The sequence below is a fragment of the Panthera pardus genome, unplaced genomic scaffold (genome assembly GCF_024362965.1).
Source record: "Panthera pardus isolate Hobbes unplaced genomic scaffold, ASM2436296v1 HiC_scaffold_2, whole genome shotgun sequence".
In the NCBI taxonomy this organism is placed as follows: Eukaryota; Metazoa; Chordata; class Mammalia; order Carnivora; family Felidae; genus Panthera; species Panthera pardus.
Window position 1 is genome coordinate 110,218,173 of NW_026526765.1, and position 22,792 is coordinate 110,240,964.

The window sequence follows — 22,792 nt, forward strand, 5'->3', positions numbered from 1 at the left end:
TAAAAGTCAACAGCTCTGCTCTCAGAGAGCAGGGAGGGCGAGAGGACGTGGGGAGGGAGAATTGTTGAGCCCCAGAAGACAGAGATCAGCTCGGAGGGGGAAACAAAGGCGCTGGCAAGTGCCATCTCCCTCTCCCATCCCCCAGCCGAAACCCCAAAGGGAACCAGTTCCTGTCACCAAACTTGCTTGCACCATGCAAATGCCCAACACTGTGCTTCTGGGGATCCATCCCTCCATCGAGTCTGCCTCCCTCCTGGTGCTGCTGGGCCCCTCCCACAGGGGACCGCCTGATGACAAAGCGAGCTAAGTCTGCCCCTCCCGCCCCTGTGCACCTTGTGGATCCACCCCGGCTAATACTCCGGATCCCATGGGAGCAGCACCACAAGGCTGGCAGTGTGCAAGTAGCCCAGACAGCGGCTCCACAGTGAGTCCTGCCCCTGGGAAAGGGGAAGATTAGGTACACACCAGTCTGACTGTGACCCCAGTGGTGGGCTGGGGACAGACATTGGATCTGACTGCAACCCGCCCACCAACACAAGTTACTCCAGACAGCACAGGGGAAGTGCCCTGCAGTTTGGAGTCACCCTAGGGACTACCCAAAATGATGAAATGGAAGAATTCTCCTCAAAAGAAACTCCAGGAAGTATCGACACTAAATTGATCAAAAACGATTTAAGCAATATAACGGAACAAGAATTTAGAATAATAGTCATAAAATTAATCGCTGGGCTTGAAAAAAGCATAAAGGACAGCAGAGATTCTATTGCTACAAGGCTCAAGGGACTAAGAAATAGACATGAGGAACAAAAAAATGCTATAAATGAGGTGCAAAATAAAATGGAGGCAACCACAGCTCAGATTGAAGAGGCAGAGTAGAGAATAGGTGAATTAGGAGATAAAATTATGGAAAAAGAGGAAGCTGAGAAAAAGAGATAAAAAATCCAGGAGTATGAGGGGAGAATTAGAGAACTAAGTGATGCAATCAAATGGAACAATATCCGTATAAGAGGAACTCCAGAAGAGGAAGAGAGAGAGAAAGGAGCTGAAGGTGTACTTGAACAAATCATAGCTGAGAACTTCCCTGATCTGGGGAAGGAAACAGGCATTGAAATCCAAGAGGTACAGAGAACTCCCTTCAGATGTAACATGAATCAATCTTCTGCAAGACCTATCATAGTGAAACTGGCAAAATACAAGGATAAAGAGAAAATTCTGAAAGCAGCTAGGGATAAACACGCTCTAAAATATAAAGAGAGACCCATAAGACTAGTGGCAGACCTATGTACTGAAACTTGGCAGGCCAGAAAGGAATGGCAGGAAATCTTCAATGTGATGAACAGAAAAACCATGCAGCCAAGAATCCTCTATCCAGAAAGTCTGTCATTCAGATAGAAGGAGAGACAAATGTTTTCCCAAACAAACAAAAACTGAAGGAATTCATCACCACTAAACCAGCCCTACAAGGGATCCTAAGGGGGACTCTGTGAGTGAAATGTTGCAAGGACCACAAAGTAGCAGAGACATCACTACAAGCATGAAACCTACAGACATCACAATGACTCTAAACCCGTATCTTTCTATAATAACACTGAATGTAAATGGACTAAACGCTCCAACCAAAAGACATAGGGTATCAGAATGGATAAAAAAAACAAGACCCATCTATTTGCTGTCTACAAGAGACTAATTTTAGACCTGAGGACACCTTCAGATTGAAAGTGAGGGGATGGAGAACTATCAATCATGGTACTGGAAGTCAAAAGAAAGCTGGAGTAGCCATAGTTATACCAGACAAACTAGACTTTAAATTAAAGGCTGTAACAAGAGATGAAGAAGGGCATTATATAATAATTACAGGGTCTACCCATCAGGAAGAGCTAACAATTATAAATGTCTATGCGCTGAATATGGGGCCCCCAAATATATAAAACAATCACAAACATAAGCAACCTTATTGATAAGAATGTGGTAATTGCAGGGGAATTTAATACTCCACTTACAACAATGGATAGATCATCTAGACCCAGGATCAATAAAGAAACAAGGGCCCTGAATGATACACTGGATCAGATGGACTTGACAGATATATATAGAACTCTGCATCCCAAAGCAACAGAATATACTTTCTTCTCAACTGCACATGGAACAGTCTCCAAGATAGATCACATACTGGGTCACAAAATAGCCCTTAACAAGTATAAAAGAATTGAGATCATACCATGCACACTTTCAGACCACAATGCTATGAAACTTGAAATCAACCACAGGAAAAGTCTGGAAAACCTCCAAAAGCATGGAGGTTAAAGAACACACTGCTAAAGAATGAATGGGTCAACCAGGAAATTACAGAGGAAATTAAAAAAATATATGGAAACAAATGAAAATGAAAATACAACAATCCAAATGCTTTCAGATGCAGCGAAGGCAGTCCTGAGAGGAAAATACATTGCAATCCAGGCCTATCTCAAGAAACAAGAAAAATCCCAAATACAAAATCTAACAGCACACCTAAAGGAAATAGAAGCAGAACAGCAAAGACACCCCAAATCCAGCAGAAGAAGAGAAATAATAAAGATCAGAGCAGAAATAAACAATATGGAATCTAAAAAAACTGTAGAGCAGATCAGAGAAACCAAGAGTTGGTTTTTTGAAAAAATAAACAAAATTGATAAAACTCTAGCGAGGCTTCTCAAAAAGTAAAGGGAGAAGACCCAAAAAAGATAAAATTGTGAATGAAAATGGAATTATTACAACCAATCCCTCAGAAATACAAGCAATTATCAGGGAATACTATGAAAAATTATATGCCAAAAAACTGGACAACCTGGATGAAATGGACAAATTCCTAAACACCCACACACTTCCAAAACTCAAACAGGAAGAAATAGAAAATTTGAACAGACCCATAACCAGTGAAGAAATTGAATCAGTTATCAAAAAATCTCCCAACAAATAAGAGTCCAGGACCGGATGGCTTCCCTGGGGAATTCTACCAGACATTTAAAGCAGAGATAATACCTATCCTTCTCAAGCTGTTCCAAAAAATAGAAAGGGAAGGAAATCTTCCAGACTCATAATATGAAGCCAGCATTACTTTGATTCCCAAACCACACAGAGACCCAGCAAAAAAAGACAACTACAAGCCAATATCCCTGATGAATATGGATGCAAAAATTCTCAACAAGATACTAGCAAATCAAATTCAATAGGATATAAAAAGAAATATTCACCATGATCAAGTGGGATTCATTCCTGGGCTGCAGGGCTGGTTCAACATTCGCAAATCAATCAACGTGATACATTACATTAATAAAAGAACCGTATGATCCTGTCCATCGATGCAGAAAAAGCATTTGACAAAATTCAGCATCCTTAATAAAAACCCTCGAGAAAGTCGGGATAGAAGGAACATGCTTAAAAATCATAAAAGCCATTTATGAAAAGCCCACAGCTAATATCATCCTCAACGGGGAAAAACTGAGAGCATTCCCCCTGAGATCAGGAACACAACAGGGATGTCCACTCTCACCGCTGTTGTTTAACATAGTGTTGGAAGTCCTAGCATCAGCAATCAGACAACAAAAGGAAATCAAAGGCATCAAAATTGGCAAAGATGAAGTCAAGCTTTCACTTTTTGCAGATGACATGATATTATTCATGGAAAACCCGACAGACTCCACCAAAAGTCTTCTAGAACTGACACATGAATTCAGCAAAGTCGCAGGATACAAAATTAATGTACAGAAATCAGTTGCATTCTTATACACTAATAATGAAGCAACAGAAAGACAAAAAAAGAAACTGATTCCATTCACAATTGCACCAAGAAGCATAAAACACCTAGGAATAAATCTAACCAAAGATGTAAAAGATCTGTATGCTGAAAACTATAGAAAGCCTATGAAGGAAATTGAAGAAGATACAAAGAAATGGAAAAACATTCCATGCTCATGGATTGAAAGAATAAGTATTGTTAAAATGTCAATATTACCCAAAGCAATCTACACATTCAATGCAATCCCAATCAAAATTGCACCAGAATTCTTCTCGAAACTAGAACAAGCAATCCTAAAATTTGTATGGAACCACAAAAGACCCCAAATAGCCAAAGTAATACTGAAGAAGAAGACCAAAGTGGGAGGCATCACAATTCCAGACTTTACCCTCTAGTACAAAGCTGTAATCATCAAGATAGCATGGTATTGGCACATAAACAGACACATAGACCAATGGAATAGAAGAGAGACTCCAGAATTGGACCCACAAAAGTATGGCCAACTAATCCTTGACAAAGCAGGAAAGAATATCCAATGGAAAAAAGACAGTCTCTTTAACAAATGGTGCTGGGAGAACTGGACAGCAACATGCAGAAGAGTGAAACTAGACCACTTTCTTACATCATTCACAAAAATAAACTCAACATGGATGAAGGACCTGACTGTGAGACAGGAAACCATCAAAACCCTAGAGGCAAAAGCAGGAAAAAACCTCTCTGACCTCAGCCGCAGCAATTTCTTACTTGACACATCTCTAAAGGCAAGGGAATTAAAAGCAAAAATGAACTATTGGGACTTCATGAAGATAAAAAGCTTCTACACTGCAAACGAAACAATCAAGAAAACTAAAAAACCAACGGAATGGGAAAAGATATTTGCAAATGACATATCAGTCAAAGGGCTAGTATCCAAAATCTATAAAGAGCTCACCAAACTCCACACCCGAAAAACCAATAAGCCAGTGAAGCAATGGGCAGAAAACATGAATAGACACTTCTCTAAAGAAGATATCCAGGGGGCGCCTGGGTGGCGCAGTCGGTTAAGCATCCGACTTCAGCCAGGTCACGATCTCGCGGTCCGTGAGTTCGGTCCGTGAGTTCGAGCCCCGCGTCAGGCTCTGGGCTGATGGCTCGGAGCCTGGAGCCTGTTTCCGATTCTGTGTCTCCCTCTCTCTCTGCCCCTCCCCCGTTCATGCTCTGTCTCTCTCTGTCCCAAAAATAAATAAAAAACGTTGAAAAAAAAAAAAAAAAAAAAAAAAGAAGATATCCAGATGGCCAACAGGCACATGAAAAGATGCTCAACGTCACTCCTCATCAGGAAAATACAAATCTAAACCACACTGAGATACCATCTCACGCTGGTCAGAGTGGCTAAAATGAACAAATCAGGAGACTATAGATGCTGGCGAGGATGTGGAGAAACGGGAACCCTCTTGCACTGTTGGTGGATGTGCAAACTGGTGCAGCTGCTCTGGAAAACCGTGTGGAGGTTCGTCAAAAAATTAAAAGTAGATCTACCCTATGACTCAGCAATAGCACTGCTAGGAATTTACCCAAGGGATGCAGGAGTGCTGATGCATAGGGCACTTGTACCCCAATGCTGATAGCAGCACTTTCAACAATAGCCAAATTATGGAAAGAGCCTAAATGTCCATCAACTGATGAATGGATAAAGAAATTATGGTTTACATACACAATGGAATACTACTTGGCAATGAGAAAGAATGAAACATGGCCTTTTGTAGCAACATGGGTGGAACTGGAGAGTGTTATGCTAAGTGAAATAAGTCATACAGAGAAAGACAGATACCATATGTTTTCACTCTTAGGTGGATCCTGAGAAACTTAAAAGAAGACCATGGGGGAGGGGTTGAGGAAAAAAAAAGTTAGAGAGGGAGGGAGCCAAACCATAAGAGACTCTTAAAAAACTGAGAATAAACTGAGGGTTGATGGGGGGTGGGAGAGAGGGGAAAGTGGGTGATGGGCATTGAGGAGGGCACTTGTTGGGATGAGCACTGGGTGTTGTATGGAAACCAATTTGACAATAAATTTCATATTTAAAAAAAGAAATAGGGAAATGCGTGTAGCTAGATCAGAACAGGCAAAAGGGAGAGTGTTAGGAGAGGACAGAGAGGTAATGAGCAGAGGTAGCATACTGCCAAAGAAATTACCAAGTGTTCTCCAGCAAATACCAAGAGAAGCCTAAGGAAGAGGTAACCATTTCCTGCAATTCTTACTAAATCAATATTTAAATTTCAAGACTATTTGAATCAAAAGCCTACCATGGACTTTCCCTGGATGGGGGAAGGGGGGAAGCTGCTCTTAAAATTGACAAATGTTAATCTGTGTAAACAGTACTTACAACAGTACCTGGCACATACTGTGGTGTGTTAGCTATTGATATGAACACCGCAAGACTGCAAACAATCTCAGTGTTTATTGATAGGAAACTGGTTAAATAAATTATGGTTGACTCACAATATAGAAATAAAAGATGAAGAAATAAGTATTCTATGACAGTATCTCAAGACATACTGTTTAGTGGGAAAAAACAGGTACAGAGCAATGTGTACAGGACTTAATATTTGTATTAAAAATAAGAGAAACAAGAATAAGCTTTTTAAAAATCTTTCTTGTAAATCTATAGAAGTATATCCGAAAGGCATGGATGGGAGAAGTGGAGGAAGATTTTTTATTGTATGCCTTTTTGACATAAAGTCATGTGAATGTATTACCTGTTCAAAATAAAAATTTTAAAGAAATTTCAGGTAGATTAAAAATGGAAATTTAATAAGAAAAATCCTAAATTTTAGAAAACAAAAATAAGTATATTTATGACGTCAGAAAAAGGCAAAATGCACAAAGCATAGGGAAAGTATTGATCAATTTGACTACATTAAATAATTTTAAACTTAAAGGGGTGCCTGGGTGGCTCAGTTGGTTGAGCCTGCCAATTCGTCTCAGGTCATGTCTCATGGGTTCGAGCCCCATGTCGGGCTTCATGCTGAGGGTGCAGAGCCAGACAGATTCTCTGTCTCCCTCCCTCTCCACTCTTCCCCTTCTCTCTCTCTCTCTCTCTCTCTCTCTCTCTCTCTCTCTCAAAATAAAATAAATAAACATTAAAAAATTTTTAACTTGGAGCACCTGGGTGGCTCAGGTTAAGCGTCCAACTTCGACTCAGGTCATGATCTCATGGCTGGTGAGTTGGAGCCCTGCATCAGGCTCTGTGCTGACAGTTCAGAGCCTGGAGCCTGCTTCGGATTCTGTCTCCCTCTCTCTGCCCCTCCCCCACTCATGCTCGCTCTCTCTCTCTCTCTCTCTCTCTCTTTCTCTCTCTCTCTCAAGACTAAATTAACATTCCAAATTTTTTTAAAATTTTAACCTTATGAACAATAAAAATCCTCATATAATTAAAATATAACCCTTAGACTGAGAAAAGATATTGTAAAACATAACTGACAAAATTGGCACAGATTAACAAGAACAATATAAATAACTCCATGCAAAAATAAGCAAATGACATGAAAAAGCAATTCAGAGAAGACATCTCAATGATTAAAAAATATGAAAAGATGTTTAGTATCACTAGTAAACCTGAAAATGTATATTAAAACAACATACCCACCAGACTGGCAAAAACGTAAGGTCTAACAAAATGGGATGGTGACAAGTATTTGGGAAAATGTGAATGATTCTATAATGTGGTGGGAGTGTGAATTAGCACCACTTAGGAAAGTAAGTCAGTCAGAGTTCTCAACTGCAAGCAAAAGAAACTAAATGGCTAATTTAGACAGAAAACGTGTTTGTTTATTGAAAAAATATTGAAAGTTTACAGATTTCCACAAAACTTGGATAAACAGGTTTGGAAAAATTAGGAACAAAGGAATGCTCTGCTGACAATCCAGAGCTAATTTCATGCCAGTGAACCAGCCTGGGGAGCCATGCATGCCTCTAGCATGCACAATTTCTTGTGTCACTAGCTTCAATGTCAGCAATTTGAGTGGGGGCAGGGAGCGGGGGCTATGTGCTTGGCCCAGCTTCAGTCACAGCCCTGTGCTTTAGCTGCCCAAGGGGCTAGCAAACTATCACACACTTCAGCTTCTGTAATGGGAGGCGAGCTCTGCCTCCTATGAAGTCCTACAATAGGTACTTCCTCAAATATAGGGAAGAAGGTTCAGAGTCAAGGCAGCCAAAAAGTACCAAATGTCTTTAGAAGAGAACAATCTACTCCATGACTACTAATTCCATTTCTAAGTGTAAACCCTACACATTTTTCTACATGTATACAAGAAAATATTTACTCATATATCCATTGCCACTTTGTCTCCATAAGGGAAAAATGGGAAGGAACCCAAATTCATTCATTAGCAAGTAAATGGATAAATGGTTTACTCATACAATAGAATACTATATAGTAATTAAATGAATGAACAAGATCTATATGTATCAACATGAATAAATCCTTGAAGAAAGTGGTGACTAAAGAACACAGTTGCAGAAGAATATACAGTATGATACTATTTACATAAAATATAACCACATATAAAATTATAGTAAATATTTAGAAATGTATGTAATAAAATTATAAATACATGCAGGAATGATACATAGCTACTTTAGCACATACTTTTGGGAAAAAGAAAGGGGTTAGGGTAGTTTTTTTTTTTTTAAGTTTTTTTAGGTTTATTCATTTATGTTCACGAGGGGGAGGGGCAGAAAGAGAGGGAGAGGAGTGGGCCAGGGGGTTGGGGGGAGACAGGATCTCACAAACCTTGAGATCAGGAGCCACCCAGGCACCTCTAGGGTAATTTTAACTATAACATTTTAATCCTTTTTTAAAAAGCAAATTTGGGGCACCTGGGTGGTTCACTTGGTTAAGTGTCCAACTCTTGATTTCGGCTCAGGTCATGATCCCAGCATTGTGGGATGGAGCCCTGGCTTGGGCTCTGCACCAAGCATGGAGCCTGTTTGAGATTCTCTCTCTCTCTCTCTCTCTCTCTCTCTCTCTCTCTCTCTGCCTCTCTCTCCCATTTGTGCTCTTTCTCTTTCTCAAAATAAATAAGTTTTTAAGAAATGAAATGAAAAAATGTTTTTAAGGCAAATTTGGAAAATATTAATATTGGCATAGTGAACAGTGTCAGTTTTACCCAGATCCTCTTTGATCCCTTAGTGACCTCAATAAATCAGTTATATACAACTTTCTGCCTCAGGTCTGCCTCTGGGGAACCTGATAAGACCATCTACGAATACAAGCTCCTAACTCCTCCAACATATGTCCATAACTCTACCCTCCCTTTGTTACTTATGGGTGAATGTGTATGTTCAGACCTAAGGTCAAATTCTCTACCTGCATACCAAATCCCAGCCCTCTCACATATTCAAGGACATCACTGCAAGAGTTGTCTTCTTTCTAGTTTTACCAGGTTTGCCTTCTTTACTAAAATTTTCCAAAGAATACAAACATACTTTAAATGCCACGATCTTTAATGACAACAACCAACAAAAATTCTCTAGATCCAGTTCCACTTCCTGCCATTACTCCATGTCTTTGCCCCTTTATACCACAAAAAATCTTTGATAAAATTGTCTAAATTTTTTATCTCCAATTTCTCTCTTCCCACTTACTCTTGAAACACATTCAATTCAGATTTTCATTCCTTCCATTCCTCCAAATGTGTTCTTGTCATGGTCACCAATGATTTTCATCTTGCTAAATCAACAGTCAATTTCTGGTCCTCAGTTCACAGCATTGGACACAGTTGACCACTTCCTCCATATTTAAACACTTTCTTCTTTGTTATAATACAAATTTGGATTGTTGTTTAGCAACTACTCATTTTCTTCATCCTTCTACTGGGGGGATTCCTTTTTAAAGTTTTGGTCAGAGGACATGACACTTTATGTGGAAAACCCAAAAGATTCCACCAAAAAACTAGAACTGATAGAACTGATATATGAATTCCGCAAAGTCATAGGACATAAAATCAATGTACAGAAATCTATGACATTTCTATACACCAATAATGAAGCTACTGAAACAGAAATCAAGGAATGGATCCCATTTGCAATTGCACCAAAAACTAAAATACATAGCAATAAACTAAACAAAAGAGGTGAAAAATCTATACACTGAAAACTATAGAAAACTTATGAAAGAAATTGAAGAAGACACCAAAAAAATGGAAGAATATTCCATGCTCATAATTGCAAGAACAAATACTATTAAAATGTCAATACTACCCAAAGCAATCTACATATTCAATGCAATTGCAATCAAAATAACACCAGCATTCTTCACAGAGCTAAAACAAACAATCCTAAAATTTGTATGGAACCATAAAAGACCCTGAATAGCCAAAGCAATCCTGAAACAGAAAACCAAGGCTGGAGGCATCACACTCCCAGACTTCAAGATGTCCTATGAAGCTGTAATCATCAAGACAGGATGGTACTGGCACAGAAACAGGTGCTCAGGTCAATGGAACAGAATAGAGAACCCAGAAGTGGACCCACAAACGTATGGCCAACTAATCTTTGACAAAGCAGAAAAGAATATCCAATGGAAAAAAGACAGTCTCTTCAGCAAATGGTGTTGGGAAAACTGGACAGCGACATGTAGAAGAATGAACCTGGACCACTGTCTTACACCATATGCAAAAATAAACTCAAAATGGATTAAAGACCTCAATGTAAGACAGGAAGCCATCAAAATCCTCGAGGAGAAAACAGCCAACAACCTCTTTAACCTCGGCTGCCGCAATTTTTACTCAACATGTCTTTGGAGGCAAGGGAAACAAAAGCAAAAAGTGAATTATCATAAAGATAAAAAGGTTCTGCATGGTGAAGGAAACAATCAATAAACCTAAAAGGCAACTGGTGGAATGGGAGAAGATATTTGCAAATGACATATCAGATAAAGGGTTAGTATCCAAAATCTATAAAGAACTTAACAAAACTACACCCGAAAAACAAATAATCCAGTGAAGAAATGGGCAAACAGGTGCCTAACAAACACATGGAAAAAAAATGCTCAACATCACTCATCATCAGGGAAATGCAAGTCAAACCACAATGAGATACCGCCTCACACTTGTCAGAATGGCTAATATTAACAACTCAGGCAACAAGAGATGTTGGCAAGGATGCAGAGAAAGAGGAACCCTTTTGCACCGCTGGTGGGAATGCAAACTGGTGCAGCCACTCTGGAAAACAGTATGGAGTTTCCTCAAAAAATTAAAACTAGAACTACCCTACGACCCACCAATTGCACTACTAGGTATTTATCCAAAGGATACAGGTGTGCTGTTTTAAAAGGACACATGCACCCCAATGTTTATAGCAGCACTATCGACAATAGCCAAAGTATGGAAAGAGCCCAAATGTCCATTGATGGATGAATGGATAAAGAAGACATACACACCACATCTTCTTTATCCATTCATCAGTCCATGTGTATATATGTGTGTGTGTGTGTGTGTGTGTGTGTGTGTGTGTGTAGGAATATTACTCGACAATCAAAAAGAATGAAAGCTTGCCATTTGCAACAACATGGATGGAACTAGAGTGTATTATGCTAAGCAAAATTAGTAAGTCTGAGAAAGACAGCTATCATATGACTTCACTTATATGGGGGAATTTAAGGGACAAAACAGGCGAACATAAGGGAAGCGAAGCAAAAATAATATAAAAACAGGGAGGGGCATGAACCATAAGACACTCTTAAATAAAGACAACAAACTGAAGGTTTCTGGAGGGGTTGTGGGTGGGGAATGGGCTAAATTGGTAAGGGGCATTAAGACACTTGTTGGGATGAGCACTGGGTGCTATATGTAGGGGATGAACCACTGGATTCTATTACCGAAATCATTATTGCACTGTATGCTAACTAACTTGGATGTAAAATTAAAGAAAATAATTAAAAATAAATAAATAAATAAATAAATAAATAAATAAATAAATAAATAAATAAATAGCTGAACGAATTGAAAAGTCAACGACTCTTTTTAGATCTGTAAAAGAAATGGAGTCACATGGCAAACTGCTGCCCCTAAAATTGGAGAGACAGGCAGAGACAATCACAATCACAACTTATCAGAGCAGACAAGCCACAGACTGGCAGAAAATGTTTGCAAAAACATATCTTATAAAGGACTGTTACCCGAAACATAAAAAGAACCCTTAAAACTCAACAAAAAGAAAATAATCTGTTTAAAATTTGGACGAATACTTTAATAAGTACCCCACTGAAGAAGATATACAGATGGCAAATAAGCATATGAAAAATGTTCCATGCCATATGTCGTCAAAAAGAAATAAAAATTAAAAGAGCAATGAGATACCATCACACACTTATTAGAATGGCCAGAATCCAGAAGACTGACAACACCAAATGTTGGTGAGGCTATGGAGTAACAGGAACTCTCATTCATTGCTGGTGAGAATGCAAAATGACACTTTGAAAGACAGTTTGATAGTTTTTTACAAAACTGAACATACTCTTACCAGAAATCGTGCTCCTTCGTATTTACCAAAAGGAGTTGATACTAATGTTCACACAAAACCTTGCACATGGATGTGTATAGAAGCTTTATTCATAATTGCTAAAACTTGGAAGTAACCAAGATGTCCTTCAATGAGTGAATGGGTAAATAAACTGTGGCATATCCAGATGGATTATTATTCTGTTCTAAAGAAAAAAAGAGCTATCAAGTCATGAAAAGACATGAGAGGAAATTTAAATACACCCTATTAAGTGAAAGAAGCCAACCTGAAAGGCTACCTACTTTATGATTCCAACTATATGGCATTCTGGAAAAGGCAAAATTATGGGGAATAGTAAAAAGATCAGTGGTTGTCAGTGGCTAAGGAGAAGGCAAGGATGAATATGTGGAGCACAAAGATTTTTAGAGCAGTGAAACTACTCCGTATGATACTATATTGTGGATACATGTCCTTATACATTTGTACAAACCCATAGAATATACATACCAAAAGTAAACACAAATGTAAACTATGAACTTTAGGTACTAACATCTGTCAGTGTAAGCTCGTCAACTGTAACAAATGTATCCCTCTTGAGGGGATATGGGAGAGGCTATGCATGAGTAGGGACAGGAGGTGGATGGGAAATCTCTACCTTCTGCTCAATTTTGCTCAATACTGCTGTGACATAAAAGTGCTCTAAAAAAATAAAATAAAATAAAATTTCAGTCAGGGGATGTCACTTCTTTACTAAAAAATGCTTCCCTTAACTCTTTGACCTCATTTATTACTAATGTCCTCACTTACCCATTTCAACCACTCTGGCCTCCTTCCTATTCTGTGAACATGAATATCTCAGGCACCCTCATGCCTCAGGGCCTTTAGCCTTGCTGTTTCACTGACTAGAATGCTGTTACCAAGGTAAACACACAGGCTTGTCACCTCACCTCCTTAAAATTTTGGCTCAAATGCCTCCTTCCATTGAAGCCTTCCCTAACCGCTTTATCTTCAAATCCCCTCCTCTTTCCCTCTTAATTTTTCTTCATCACAGTTATCATAACATGAACACTACATATTTTATTTACCATCTACAGTCTCCAATTAGAATGAGTGTACATTCTACAAGAAGAGAGGATATTTTTCCGTGTGTTATCCTGTGTGTTGAATCTTCAGGGCGCGGAATATAGCAGTACTCAATAAACATTTGTTAAATGAAAGAATCTGTTTGACATTCTACATATTTGAAGTTTCATAAATATATACAGATATTTAGAGATAGACTATCTAGAAAGATAGACTCAAAGGGAAATACAATTAAGCAACTGTCTCCAACTCACAAAGGAATTTTACAAATCTACTAAACTATATTTATTCATGTTTTTATTATGAAAGCAGAGTTTTTCTACAAAGAGGGAGAAATCTTCAGTTCCCTTGACTTCAACATTCTCAAGCTCAACTTGAGCTTTCATGTGTTTTGCGTTCCTTTCAACGGTTACTATGTGGGTTCTCAACATTTTACATAAAACATTCAAAACCTCTTGTTCAATGCAAGATTAGGGTTAGTCATGGAAGGCAAACTTGCCATGTAAGGAAAATATGCTTCTGGCCCACTGAATGTTCTCCCTACCGAATATACCTGGTGGTCTGTATCCTTTGTCGATTCAATTCTTGAAACTTACAGCACAAACTTAGACCAGCTTGGCTCAGGACTGCAACCTGTCAGGCTATGTTTCAGGTTTCTAGAAGACAACTCAATTCCGGTTCATCGTTTTGCCTAACTTCTTCCCAATCCTATTTTGCCTCCCAGCTACCGATGCCCCGATCCCAAAACTCAACAAAGGTTAAGAAGATCGTAACTAGACACAAGGCCAGACAAGTTAAAAAATAATTGAGCGCGCATACACACGCCCTGCATTCTCCTCATCTCACTCCCCAAGCCCACAGTGGCGGATAAGGAGAAACCAGTTTGCTAGACTTTGTTCTTTGCAGTGACTAATCAGGAAAAAAGTTAATTTAGATTTTACATTTGCTCCCCGCTGCTCTAAAAACCCCCTCCACTCCCCAATATTTGCAGCAATTTTTGCCAGTTTCTTACTAAGCAGGGATGGAGTTGACCCAAATTGGGCTTCTCGCCGTGGTGGCCTCCATTTAAAAATTTTTTTTCAATATATGAAATTTATTGTCAAATTGGTTTCCATACAGCACCCAGTGCTCATCCCAAAAGGTGCCCTCCTCAATACCCATCACCCACCCTCCCCTCCCTCCCACACCCCCATACATATATTGGTGGCCTCCATTTTAAATAGGAGTTGACCCTCCCAATAGCTTTTTCAGGAGCGGGGATTCCTTCTTTTCTCCCTCTCTCCACTCCAGCCTGACCGGGACCAGGTTTCCTCTTCTCACATTTTTCTACAACTCATTCCTGAGTCATGCATGACGACAACTTTCACACTATTTATGTCACGCCTCGAGATGACCTCAAGGGATGGCATCGGTGCTCAAAAAGAAACATAACAGTCCAAAGGCCAGAACCCGTACTCCAAAGTGGCCCGCGGGGCTCCGAGGGTCTGGCCGCTGAGGCGGGCGGAGGCGGGGCGCTCGTTCCCGGATGGCGGCTGGCTCCTCCTTCCCGCCCCTCGCGGGTACCTGGCGGCGGCGGGCGGGGGCGGTGCTGCGCGGCGTCACGCGGCGGGGTGGGAGAGCGGGCAGGTGACATCCCGGAGGCCTCCTCCCCTTTTCCAGCTCTGTCGGCGGCCGGAGCAGCAGGGGCCGCTGTGAGGAGCTCTGCGCTCGCGCCGCCGCCCGCCGCCGCCCTCTGCTCCCGCGCGCGCCTTGCCGCTTCGGCTCCGCTCTCCGTGGGGTGAGTGCGGGACTCCCAGCCCCTGCGCTGGGACCAAACTTTTCCGGGGTGCGGAGAAGACATGGGGGAAGGGAGAGAGACCCCGCCGGCAGGAGTCCGGAGCAGCCGGATGGAGGAACCTGGGCGCAGCGCGCGGCGGCGGGATCCGGGTGCGGGAAACCCGGGAGCGTGGCCAGGCCCTCCCCGGGCTGTGTGCAGGCGCTTCGGAAGTTCTCGAACCGCGGCCTGTGGGCGCAGAGAGAGAAGGCCCTTCCCGCGGGAGGGCGGGGCCGCCGCGCTCACCTGCGCGCTCCCTGGGAGCCCCCCGCCGCCCCGGCATCCCAGAGGGCCGGTGCTCCCGGGCCGCCCCAGGGCTCTGAGCCTCCCCGAGCGCTCCCTGTGGGCGGGGACCCTGGTGCTCCGGGCGGGAGGGCAAAGGTGCTCACCCCTGGGACTGGAGGGACCTCCTCGACCTTGGCCACCGAGGTCACTTTCCCAGCTCCGGGTTCTGACCTCCCTACCGCAGCCTGCCCCCCCCCCCCCATTACCGGAATTCCCGAGCCCCTTTCTTACTGCTTCCTTCCCGTCTGGGGCGCTTTTGTGTCCTTGAGGTCGGAATGAACCTGGGGGGGGGGGGGGTGCTGCTCTCGCAGCGGGGAGCTGCCTCTTTGGCTCCTCTGAGCTGCACGGTGTCCCAGCGACTGCTGCTGGTTGAGGAGGGTGATGACTACTGAGCCATAGAACAGGTCGTGCTGGAGATGGAGATGGGAAAGCCTGTTGTTTCATCTTCCAGGGTATCGTTGGCTGGGAAATTGCCCTCCCCCCTCCCCCCCCCCCCCCCCCCCCCCCCATCAGCCAGCGCTGATTCAAGCTTACCGGATGCCGAGCGAGCGCTCCTTCGAGCTCCTGGGGAGCCGGGTCAGGAAGGGTCCGGTGTTACCCCTGTCCACCTCCCTGTGTGGTAGGAGAAACAAGTCCCACTCCCACTCAAGAATAGTTTTGGCGAGCCAAACCTTTCCCCTCTTGCTGAGCTATCCCCTCGGAAAGCATTTTCACTTAACCCTATGCTCACAGGTTACTTTTTGTTTCACAGCTCGATTTTTTTGTTTAACCGCCGTGGAAGAATCATCCATACTTTGTGGTTGCCTTTGCCTTCTTACTGCTCACTTGCTTATTAATTCCCTTACTTTGTAGTTCTTGCTCCTACTGCTGGCCAGAAATTGTTGTCCCCGAGGTCGCTGAGGACTAGAAAAAAATCTTTTCCCCTCAACGGCAGACATTTATCGAGTGTTTCTGTGCCAGGCACTGTTCTGAAAACTTTCATTAACTCTTAATCCTCACCACAATCCTGTGAGGTAAAATTATTATGTTATCTCACTTTATGAATGAGGGAATGAATACTTGGTATCTTGCTCAAGGACTCTCAAGTAGCAGGAGAGGATTCCAACTCCGGGGCTCAGGACCAGCACTGGGGCCCTTAACCACTGTGCATACTGCCTCGCCTAGAATTCCTTTCTTCCTCCTTATTTCCTGAAGTCCTGAGCTCCTTGAAGCATCACTGATCAGGTTCTCAGTCTCACATTCCCTCTTGCATGACTTTGGACTAGTTTAAGTTCTTTTTTATTTTATTTATCATTATTATCATTATTTTTTTAGAGATTTCACAGAACCTTGTTACTTTAGTTATCACCTCTAGTTAGCTGCCTTAAGACTCTGTGCTTTCCATGTATCTTACTCAGTTTTAGAGTAGCATCTGTCAGTTTATATTGTAATATTCCTTGTGGACTTGCCCTGTTTTGCCTCAAAGCATTTCTAGTTAACATCATTTATGTCACGGGCCCCATCATTATCCTAGTCACTCAGGTGCAAAATTCAGCAGTCCTGTCTCGTATCACCTCTCTCCCAATCATGATGTATCTCTTCAACTTCTACAATGTCTCTTCCTTCTAGCTTTCATCGAACCTTACCCCCTCCCCAGCCCTTCTTCCCTAGTTTCCTCCTTCACGACCTCTGAACACTCATTCATCACTTATCATATGTCACTTTCTCCAGTTGGGTATCTTCTCTTATAAATGTTCCACATCCACAAAAAATATTGTAAGCAGCTTAGGACATTAAATATTTGGGCCTTACAATTAGTAGTTACTTGCTAAATGTTTGCCACATATGATGCAATGTGAATTACGGTAGCACACAGGTGGGCCAGGTTTTACAGGGTGTGAAGAAGTTTACATTGGTAGACATGGAGGAGCTGGCAAGCATCCTGGAGGGGGAGGAAAGCTTCTGGTGACTTAGTTGCTGCAGCTAGGAGGAACCCAGTTATCCTGAGTAAGCACTACAGTTAGAAGTGTGGAAGTAGGACCATATCCACAGAGAATGATGAATCCTATTCTTAGCAAAACAAGACAGGAACCAACCACAGTAAATTACAAAAAAAAAAAAAAAGTCATCTTTATTGTAAAATATAACACATACCTAAAAATGCATGAAACATAAATGAGATTACCACAGTAGACATATTTAGCAGTAGAATGACTGTCTTATTCTGGTAGGAGATATGATGGTAGTGAGATGAGACTGCAGACATGCCTAATAGGAACCTGTTCCCAAAACTTCTGTATAAGGTAATGTGAGCCTGGACTAGTCCCAAGAGGAACTGTTTGGAAAGAGTTGGCTGTGCCTACATAGGTTTGAGGTGAGAAGACAAAACCAAGAAGATACCTAAATGGTAAGAAAAGGGAACCAATGAGAGTTTTGAGCCACTGAGCATAATTCTACCAAAATGGATATTTTGTGATTTTTGCCTTTGTTTCTCTCCATTTTTTCTATGCATGTTTTCCTACATCATAGTACATGTAGAATTTTAGTATTCTTTGTTTTTAATGTAATACCTAGTAAGCATTTTTCATCTTATCCGATTTCCCAAATTCCTATTGTTTGTGTCATATTCTAGCAACTGTAATGTGATTTCATAAATTAATCCTCTGTTGTTGAACAGGTGCACTAAACAACACTTATAAATCTAAGTTGTAGCAATACTTACTTTGGCAGATATGTCACTTTATAAACTGGAGTTTGTTTGTTTATGTCAGACATTGGAATGTATGTAAAAGAAAACCCATGTCCTCAGATAATTTGTAGTTGAATGGAAGAAATAGGACTTTCCCAAGTATGTTAACTGGTTATTCTTCTTGGTGTCCTATGTGTGCAAACATCAGTTTTAGGATATGTTAGAATGTTGTTTACCAAACAAGTAACTTTGGAGACTCTGTATATGTATTAGTGTATTAAATTGAGAACTAACCTTGAATTTCAGTACAACACGTCATAGAGCATGCAAAGAAGCATGCCATGAATACACTTTGAGAGAGGACTGTATCTCACATGTGTTTCTGAGATACTCATCCAATTTGGACCACTCACAAGTTATGAAGAAGTTGAAAACTAATGCAAATTTGGCACTTTATAAGACTGGTCTTCTAAAAAAGTTGAGATTTCTAATTATTCCTAATTTACTCAAATATATTAAAAGCGCACATGTTATTACATTGGGAAGTAAAACTATCCATTTAGTTAATGATAGAAGTAGCCACACCATCATAAATATTTCCAAACAGGCTATTATTCAGATGCACTAAGTTACTGTATAACGTATAACATAAGTCTGCCAGGTGAAAGGCAGATTTTCATCTCTCTTGACAAGCAGCCTCACAGCCCTCAAACAACAGCTACCTACCTTCTTTGTCCTCTCTAATACAAGGTAACAGAGATAAATCTGGCCCAAAGTAGGGAGTTTCAGAAGTTGTGTGTTCAGTAAACATTTAAATGAGCGTCAGTTTTGTGTCAGGCAAGGTGATCAGCAGAATGCTAAAGCCAGGCCAGGTCTGTGTGAGATGCAGAGAGGCAAACAGTTCCAGTACAGTGTGAAAAACTGTGAGAAACACAGAGTGTTGGGGAAGTCACATGGAGGAAGGCAGACAAAATCATGCTCCTGAGCTAAAAGAAGGAAGAGTGTTAGGGCAGCAGAGAAATGAGATGAAGGCAGGAAATCACATTCAGGCTGACAGAATGCAGATGCTGTGCTGAAATTGGAAATACTATAAAACAACTGCAGAGGAGTGTATGAGGTGAGGTGAGGTTGCTAAGAGCCTTGTTGGACCTGAAGGATTTGGAGTTTATCCTAAAATCAGTGGGGAGCCATTGAAAATGTTCAAGGAAGTGAGGGACCTGTTCACATTTGAATTTTAAAAGCATCCCTCTGGTATTTGCAACTTCACCTTTCTGAAAGCTCTCCTCCTCCCCCTGTTGGAGGCTTTATCTCTCTTCTCTACCTGATTGCTATCTCGTAGCTCATTTCTCTTTGGAAAGGATAGCCACCAACATTGTTTCCGCTTGATATCTTGCTTATGTTCTGTTTGCATAACAATTTTGGAACAGAAAGTAAGCTTTCATCGGTGTCCTTGTGCTGCGTGTTTATAAAATACCCAATCTTGCAGTTCAGTTTTAAATCTTTTATTGACAGTTACGAGATGAAACGTTTTGGCATCTTTTAGGTATCAGTAATAGTTGCAGCAAAGCACTTTTCATGCATTTGCTCATGAATCCTCTGAAGCTGGCAAGATCTGCACCATAATTCTCATAGTATACATGAGTGCAGGAGAGTGAAGAAAGGTACTCAGTATACACTGTTGGAAGTATGCAGCCAGGATTTGAACCCAAGTAAAATTACAATGTTTAGCTTCTTCCCACTTTGCATATTGACTCTGTGGATTGCTATTTTAGAGGGTACGTGAGACAGTAGAGTTCTGATATCATATGGTACTTTGGTGAGGGCATAAGTGCAATCACAAAGAAAAACCTGACTTAGACTTTCTGGGTCAGTGGTAGAAGAGAAAACTAGAAAAAGAGGGTTGACTAGTAGCTCCTCATTTAAATACAGCCTGTCCTCCTTCCTGTCCCAGCTTTCTGGGTTTTGTCTTAATAACACCTTTGTGATTTTTTTGTTTATTATAATCAAATGACAGAACAGGGACAGTGAAGGCTGCTCATATTTATTATTATTATTATTATTATTATTATTATTATTATTTTATTTTTAGAGAGAGTGTGTACATAAGCAGGGAAGAGGGGCAGAGAAAGTGAGAGAGAGAATCTTAAGCAGGCTCCATGCTCAGCATTGAGGCTGATGTGGGGCTTGATCCCATGACACTGGGATCATGACCTGAGCCAAAAGCAAGAGTCAGACATTCGACTGACTGAACCACCCAGGAGCCCCTAAAGGGTGCTCATATTTAAGGATGACTTAACCCTAGGTCTGTCCAAGGGCTTCTCTGCCCAATCCCATTCTTGCTTGTCTTTTTCTTGCCTTCTCTCGGCAGGTAGTGCTGTGTTGGATTCTGTGGGTTAAAAAGATTTGTATCTCAGAAACAAATAAACAAACTAATGCTGATCTCACATTTTAATCCTTCTGATGTTTTTCATTCAGTTAGCTAGAAGGCACATGCTTATACCTTCAGTCTCTGAAATTCTAACAGGTGTGTCTTTAACTTGAAGCAAGGTGGGAGGCAGAAGTAACATTCCTGGGAAACCAGAGTCCAGATACTGATTATTCAGTAGCTTAGGGTGAGTTTCTGAGTAAATGTAGAGTGGAAGTTAAAAAATAAAGCTGCAGGAACTACTAATCATTGTTTAAAGGGAGGGAAAAAAATGTCTAGTGGATATATTTAACATTAAGTATAGCTAATATTTCTTTAAAAATACTAGGTTGAACATAGGCACTTGCCATTGCTCTAGGTAAAAGAGTTAGATGTTGGCAATTGCATATAGTTTATCCTAATACAAAGACAATCCTCTTAACATCTAACCGTTTGAGCCAATCAGCCAAGCCTACAGTCTTCATTTTCCCAGGAAGTAGGTTGAGTGCAGCGTGTTCATTTCTACAACTACTGGGTTACTGGCTCAACAGTATTTATCATAAGCCTGTTGGTGGCAGTTACATGTGTTATGATTAGATCATTTAAATATCAGTAATAGTCGTGTAAATCTATGAAACATGAGTGCAAAAGAAGAGTATTGGTTTCTGTGAAAGGAATGTTGAATTGTTTAAAAAAAAATTTTTTTTTTAATGTTTATTTTAGAGAGAGAGAGACAGAGTGAGAGCAGAGGGAGGGGCAGAGAGAGGGAGACACAGAATCTGAAGCGGGCTCCAGGCCCGGAGGTGTTGGCACAGAGCCTGATGTGGAGCTTGAACTCACGAACTGTGAGATCATGACCTGAGCCGAAGTTGGAGGCTTAATGGACTGAGCCACCCAGGTGCCCGGGAATGTTGAATTCTTTAGAAAGAGTCCATAAAAGTGAGAGACTAAAAAAGTGGGCAGAAAAACTATTAAAAAATTGGAGAGAAAATTATGAAAATTTGGAAGAAAATATCCTGACCTTGCTTTACAAGTTTGTTTTGTTGTTTTGTCTTTGTTTTTTAGTTCTCAATCTACTTAGGAAATTAAAACTAGAAATTGTAGAAAATAAATTCTGAGTGTAGTTAATATAAGAAAAATATTGGGGAGGAATTCTTCAAGGAAAATCTTGGAATTACTTTGGGAAATTGGGGAATTAATGCATATTTTTATGTGTTAAGGTAAAGTAAATATGGTGTGTATATAATTTTTTGATTCTTGAAACAACTTTTTTTTATTAACTAACCAGAACCAGTCAAAACTGCTGATGCTGTTAGTCTAACTGTAATAGTTTATGCTGTAGGATAGTGAGTAGTCAGAAGTTTTGCCTCTGTAGATGTTCTGTGGGCCTACTACATTACCAAAGTAAAACTTTGCCATTGGGAATGTAAAAAGCAGGGCACATATAGATTTTTTTCTTTGCTTACCATATTATGCTAATGGCATATAACTCATACTATTTTGAGTTAGGCTTTTAGCAACCCTATAGCATTTAAGTTTGTATTAGTAATGTGAACCAATATATAGAACCTAGAGCTGATTTCCACCTCCCTTAAGTGACTGCCATAAAAATTGAAAGCAAAAACTGGGAAAAAGAAAAAAAACATAGTATAGGATTAACTAGTTTGTTAAACTTAATAAATTTCGTAGTGCTGCTAATCTGAAAGTTGGATTAGGTGAGGTGTAACTTAGTCTAGATTCAAATACCAGTTATGGCAGTATAGTAATTATTTTCTTCTGAAGTATTACAAGTTGGTGAAAAAAGACCAAACTTAAATGCAAAAAAATGAAAGTATGGCATTTATTGACTATTTGGTATATGCCAGGCATTGTAAAACATTTTCTATATGCCTTATCTCATGTAATCTGCACAGCAGCCCTACCAGGAAGGTCATTTTGTTCTCATTTTCTAGACGAGGAAACTCATGCCATATCAAAGTTATGTAATGTGTCCAGAGTCATGTGGTTACTAACAGAACTGGGAATCCAATCCAGTTTAGTCTGAACTCTAGCACTCATATGCCTCTGCTCTTACCACTTCATAAGGTAGTACTTTTCATCTGAATTTCTAATATAGGGGTTTTGTTGTTTTGTGGTTTTGGTAAGCCCTTTATTGGAGGGGTGATTCTAGACATGATCAACAGAGAGAGGGAGAGGAGGTAGCTAGGATAGGATGTGTTGGTCAAGATGCTGCTCCTGCTACTGTGGGCAGCTGGGCTTCCCTCAGGGCAGGATACACCTCAG

The 22,792-nt window shown here is 40.7% G+C and overlaps 1 protein-coding gene across 1 annotated transcript in view; it reads left to right on the forward strand.

The window, feature by feature from the left end:
- Positions 1-14,996: 14,996 nt before the first annotated feature.
- Positions 14,997-22,792, forward strand: part of ELOVL7 (ELOVL fatty acid elongase 7) — a 73,659-nt gene continuing 65,863 nt past the window's right edge. The window contains exon 1 of the mRNA XM_019414308.2: positions 14,997-15,116. The gene's annotated coding sequence lies outside the window, so the exon portion shown is untranslated. The remainder of the gene's footprint in view (positions 15,117-22,792) is intronic.